This window comes from Chinchilla lanigera, unplaced genomic scaffold, assembly GCF_000276665.1.
Source record: "Chinchilla lanigera isolate Chin_1 unplaced genomic scaffold, ChiLan1.0 scaffold00044, whole genome shotgun sequence".
Classification (NCBI taxonomy): domain Eukaryota; kingdom Metazoa; phylum Chordata; class Mammalia; order Rodentia; family Chinchillidae; genus Chinchilla; species Chinchilla lanigera.
Window position 1 is genome coordinate 17398048 of NW_004955445.1, and position 6519 is coordinate 17404566.

At 42.0% G+C, this 6519-nt stretch overlaps 1 long non-coding RNA gene across 2 annotated transcripts in view; it reads right to left on the reverse strand.

The window, feature by feature from the left end:
• Window positions 1-3733: 3733 nt before the first annotated feature.
• The window catches only part of LOC102006507, a 31014-nt gene continuing 28228 nt past the window's right edge, over window positions 3734-6519 (reverse strand). For both annotated transcript variants that reach the window (XR_262343.1, XR_262344.1), the window contains exon 3: window positions 3734-4200. This is a non-coding gene — a long non-coding RNA (uncharacterized LOC102006507). The remainder of the gene's footprint in view (window positions 4201-6519) is intronic.

Consider the following 6519-nt stretch of genomic DNA (forward strand, 5'->3'; position numbering starts at 1 on the left):
CCTAATCGTGCATGTCATTATTATGAATCCTGTGTGTATTTATCACTCTGAATCACCAGACACCAGGCCACTTGAAGGGACAGAGGTCAACAAACCCCAAACGAAGTATTATCCCAGCGAGGTGGCAGGCCACTGATTAACTGAAGCTGGACCAGATGGCTGCAAGTCCAAAAAAGATGCAATTACATTCTCCAGCAGAGGGCTACTGAGCTGCAGCTGCTCCTGGTCCTGGGGATGGGCAGTGATTCGTGGACAAATACAATGGGGAATGTCAAGGACCTGGATGAGTTATGTATGTAGCACCCACATTGGCTCTTTCTCAAATATCAGACTGCATATCAGGTCACTTTCAGAACTCCTGAAAGCAGATATGCAGAGATGAATGGAGAACCACATGAATAGACAGGAACTCAGAATTGCAGCTTAGCTTAGCTATGGCATGGGACTTGCCTGAGCTCTGTCCTTCTAGCCACAGAGTCTGTCTGTCCGTGCATGGATGTTCACTTTGCTCTGGGTGTGTAAAGTCAACATGAGCAAGTAGACTGTCATGAGAGTTGAGTGTGTGCACAGCCTGTATTGGAATGGAAATATGATTTATGCTAATCATTATGAATTAAGTGCCTAACTTCAAAGTAGCTTATGTTTTAAAAAATTAACCTAAACCAATGAATTGTGTTTTAAAGCATGTTTCCCAAAGAAATAACACTTTACTAAATATCTGCTTTTCTTAGAAGTTCATAACTTACCTGAGGAACATAATGGGGAACTATATTGTGGGTGGGCCCAATTATCATACCATTAGAAAAGGACTCAATTCATACCGCATAAAATATTGAATGCCAGGCTAAGTGGTTTGGACTTCATTATGTGGGCCATTGATTCTCACACTTTTAAGTGTTAATTTTTTTTTAAGAATTGAGAAACTGGTATTTAATGGCCAACTTTTTATTCTGCCTAGTAAGGATTTTAACAGGAAGGAAGGAAGAGAGGAAGGAAGGAAGGAAGGAAGGAAGGAAGGAAGGAAGGAAGGAAGGAAGGAAGGAAGGAAGGAAGGAAGGAAGGAAGGAAGGAAGGAAGGAAGGGAGGGAGGGAGGAAGGAAAGAAGGAAGGCGGGAAGGAAGAGAGGGAGATAAAGTAGAGAGAGAGGAGGGAAGGAAGAAAAGAAACAAGGAAGGGAAGAAGGGAGGGAGGGAAAAAGGAAAGGAGGGAGAGAGAAAAATGAGAGGACAGAGATAGTTCTAAAGTGCAATTGATACACTGGGGCTGAGGATTTACCTCAGCAGCACAGCGCCTGCCTGGCAAGTGCAACGTCATGAGTTCGATTCCCGGTACCAGGAAAAAAAAAATAAGGGAACAAAATGTAACTGATATAACTATAAGAAAATGGAAAAGTCTAACTTTTTGCTAAGAATCAATGAAAACCTGTTTATAGCCAAATGAACTATTGCTCACACATGAGTTTGGGAAACTAACAGCTTCTAGAATCTGAAGAGCTTCCTCAGTCTGGTTAATGTTTAGCAGGTGGTGACATCCATAGCACAAGTTCTGAGGCTGGGAAAACAGAACACTCTTGGACAAGCATTTAACTTGTAGCCAACAGGAACCCACAAGTGTCTTGATCTGAGGCATGAAAATACCACAAAAGAATTGTTGAAAAACATCAGGACAGCAAGGTAGAGAAAAGGTTGGAAGTGGTGATCCAGTTCTTAGAACTGCACAATGAATCACTCTCAACTTAGTGACAACCCCACTCACTGCGCTCTCAGATCCCATGGGACAGAATTTGAAGATGGTACATCCACAATGGCTTGATTCTGCTCCACAGTTGCTGGGATCTCAGACACAAAATCTAAGAGCTGGGAGCATCTGAAATCTCAGTCACGTGTCTGAGAGGCTATGCTAGCTGTCAGCTGGGGGAAACTCTTCTCCTGTCACCCCCACTCCAGGTGAGTCAAAATGTTTAAGCTTCCCAGTAACACTGGAGCTGGGTTCCAAGGAAAGCAGGTAGGAAGGGAAGAGGACTTGCATCCTTATTAGGACTCACTCACCTGACCACAGGTTTCCACTTATTTTGTTATCTCTTGGTTGGAGCTTTTACAAACCCCTGTCCAGATTCAGAGGAAAGAGTTGCAGATCCCTCCTCTCAGTGGGAGAAGTGTTGGCTACATTATTAGAAGAAAGAGCGTGTGCTGAGGGGAGTGTGTGCCTGCAGCCATCTTTAGAAACGGCAATCTGCACAGAAGCTGTACTGGAAATGGGAGGGAGAAAGTTTCTTCTGTCTTATTCATTCTCTCTCTCTCTCTCTGATGCTTAATTGTATATGTATACTAGACTAGGCTATGGGGTGCACAGGTATTTGGTTAAAGTATTTTTTGGAAGTGTCTGTAAAGTGTGTCTGGATGTGATTAACCTTTGAGTTGGTAGAGTTACAAAGAAAAATTAGTCTTCCATTGTGAGTGAGCTTCATTCAATACCCTGGGTACCCTGGAGGCCTGAATACAATGAAGGATCATACATAGGTGATAATTCATTCTCTCTGCCTGATTTTTTTTGAGCTAGGATAATAGTCTTATCTGGCACTCAGACTAGAAATTATACCTCCAGCCGTCCTGGTTCTCAGGGTCTTGGACTTCAATTAGAATTACACCATTTATTCTCTGGGTTTCCAGCTTGCAAATGGCAGACCATGAAACTTCTCAGCTTCTATAGTTATATGATCCAATTCCTTATCATTGTATTTAAGGTGAGCATGTAGTACATGCCTGTAATCCCAGGACTCTCAGAAGCTGAGGCAAGCGAATCACAAATTCTAGCCAAGACTGGGCAACTCAGTGAATTAGTAAGACCCTGTCCCAAAATAAAAAATAAAAAACAAGGAAGTTTGTGATGTAGGTCAGTGCAAAGGCCTTTGGTTCAATCCCCAGTACAGCAAAAAACAATTGTATATGTGCATATATATATGTGTACAATTGTTATACAGGGAATATGCACATATACAGTTATACAGGGAATATATATATATATAATCTCCTATTGGATCTGTTTCTTTAGAGAATACAGTACTAATGCAGGTGTGCGTGTGATAGAAATGTACATGTTCCACAATTTCTACATTTTCATTTGGTTTCAGTAGGCTCATTAATCCTCTGAAGGTCACTATGACTCTCAAGATAGGAAGCCCTGTCAATGGATGTTTCTTCATAACCTACCATGTATGCTTTTCATATGCCATTGCCTACTGTAGAATGAGCTCTGAACTTAACCTCAAAAACACCAATGTCAAACCCTAGATCATGTTTCCCACTGAGTGCTTTTACATGTGTCACATGATCGCCCTGTAGGTTCAGTTTGTTCATCGGTATAATCGGTATCTGACTACTTATTTATGGAATACTGGCCCTTATTTACTTCCTTTCTCTTTTGGTGTTACTTCTTCTTCATCTCCACTTCCTTATTCAGTGACTGGTCCCAGGTTCATCTTGCTCTGCCCACTCCGCTCTCTACCACAGACCTCAGTGGCCACAGATCCTGCTCAGGAACCCTCTCTGGCTTGATTTCAAGGGAAGATGAGGCAGGACTTGCAAACATGCCACTACCTCAGAGGCCACACTGTAGACATGGAACACACTAGTTATACAGGGAATGAGGCTGAATAAATATAAACTCCAACTTCCTGTCATACACAGGAGGAAAATTTACTTTTATTTTCAGAGAATTTGTGCAGATAAGCAGAGACAAATTTTGCTCCCGCTGAAAATGTGGTACAGTGCAGTAAAACAAATGTGTTCCAGGACCTCGTTATACCCCTTACAAGCTGTGTGACCTTGGTGAAGTTACTTAACCTCACTACGTCTCAATTTTCTCAAAATGAATATAATGGTGCTTATCACAGAGAGCAATTCTGAGGAACAAATGAGATAAAACATTAAAAGCCCTTGGCACAGTCTAGCACAGTGGTGTTCAAGATTCATTGTACATCACAACCACCTACTGGGCTTGCTTGATTTCTGACAAGTTGCTAAGTGAATCTAATGCTTCTGGTGCAGAACTACATTTTGAGAACCACTGATCTAGCCCCGTAGTATCCACTTTGACAACAATGGTGATTGTTGCTGCTGGTGGTGGTCCTTGCTGATGGCCAGAGTGACAGCCAGGATAACGGTGATGATGAGGAGGATGATTCCTCGAAGGGACACCAATCTACATAAATGATAAAGTGCAATAGATGTCAGTTTTTTGTAACTTGGAAAGAACATCCTACCATCTTCCATACTAAAACCTGGAAGTTTCTTGATGAAATCTTATATTATAGTTCAAATATATTAGGCTTTACATTTAATGCAAAATTCTTAGGCTGTGAATAACATGCAAATGTCCCAGCCAGCACATGGACTATTGGTGTAGAGATGATATTTGTGCTAAAAAGGGGGAAGAACTGTGCAGAGAGTATGGAGAACCTGGTTTTCTCTGGTTTTAAGGGATTTCCTTTGCAAACTGATAAGATTGAATGACATTTCCTCCAGGGTCCAGCCCAGTTCTGCCAAACAGAAATTCTATAATTAATTATAATCCAAAGTAGATTCTGGGAACACATCAGCCTTGGCCCCAGGAAACTACTAGTGATTCAGAACCTGTGGCTCAGAGCCCAGGTGGCCTCAGCAGAGAATGTTTCTTTCCATCTAAGATCAGTATAACAGCATTTGAAGCTTCTTCGGGCCTAAAGGAGCAGGATGCCTGTTGCATGAGCACCTCAAGTTCTGTGAAAGGAGGCAGCCAACCCCTATTTCCCACTGTCCTGAGACTGAGATGGGGAATTTGAGTTCATTGTATTGCTTTTAGGAGATGACTTTATAAATATGATAATTCATTGAGATATGTCAACCTGATTTAAGTAAGAACCATCTAGCAGATTTGTAAAGCTCTGGGTTTGTCTGTGGATAATGGACATGTAGGTCAGAAAACTGAGGGGAGAAAACTAATCCTAGATATAGGTGACACCACCAATAGGCTTGTAGGCTGGATGGAATAAAGGGAAAAGAAGGCAGTGCTTCTGTTTTGGAAGCACTATAGTCTTTGCCATTGGCTTTGAACATTGGACTCCTTTTTTGGTCTTCCAGTGCAGACTCTTCAGTCCTTGCACACAGACTTACACTGGTGACTGCAGTGAGCTTCCTGGAACTCAACTTTTGACGGCTGCCAGATCTTCCAGCTCTCAGGCATGCAGGCACTCATTTTGGACTTTTTCTGCTTCTGATCCTGTAAGCCTACCTAATAAATCCCTTTATATAATTACACATACATTTTATAATGATTCTGTTTCTCTAGAGCACCCTAATTAACACAAAGAGAAAGTCCCAGGGTCATGTCCACTACCTCCCACCCCATACCACACCAGCTGATCTTGGTGCTGTGATCATGTCATGGCACCAGAACCTAGAAGCACTCTGACTCCCATGCCTGTACTCTTTCTAGATGAGAGAAATTTCTGTTTACTTAGGCTGGCAGCAGTTCAACTATTCTTTCCTTTTCATTATCAACCCCTCAGATTATTCTCAGGAGAAACAAACAAACAACCTGTCTTAGTTACTTTTCTCATTGCTGAAACAAAATGCCCAAGACCCACAAATTAAAAGACAAAAGATTTATTTAGCTCACAGTTTGTAAAGGATTCAGTCTATAATCAGCTAGCTCCAAGGCATGGTGCCATGGCAGAGGGGTATCACAGAGGGGAAACACTTCATGGCAGAGCAGGCAGGAGTTAGCAGCAGTAGGAAACAAGCAGCAGCCAGCCTGCCTGCCTTCCCTTTAATCAAGAATACCATCTTTTTGGGTGGTGCCACCAGGAACTATACTAATTCCAATCAGTGAACTAATTTAGTACTACACACTCTTAATCCCAGTATCTGAGACCCTAGATCCAGCCAGTTTGGAAAAGCCCCACCTATGCATGCATAAGGCCTTGGAGAACAACTAGATATAAGCCATAACACAGCCCTCCCAGCTCCTTGAATGATAAACCATTTGTAACCCATAATTCATGAGTACCTGGCATAGGCCCTTATATACAGTAATACTCAGCAAACATTTTTTGAATTAATTAAAGAATGAATGAAGGAATGAATGGCCACTCATCTTAGGAAGATGCAGACATCAAATATTCCAAGCCTATGATAATAATTAGCATTATTTAACATTTACTATGTATATAGAACTACTCTGAGCTCTTTCAAGTAGTATCTCATTACTCTCAGGACAGCCCTATAAGGTTGAGCATTGTCATCATCTCGCCTTTTACAGATGCCATCAAGTCTTTATTGAGGTTCTGCTTAGCAGCAGCGTTCTAGCCTCGCTTATCTCCCCACAAGTTTCCTCCAGGGGAAATGCACTGGCTCAACTTCCATATTATTTAGTAGGTCTCTGGCTGCTCCTTCCAAATCTCCGTAGATCATTAGCCAAATACATACAATGAAGCAGCCATTCATATAGGCCTAAAGAGGGGCTGGGGATTTAGCTCAGCGG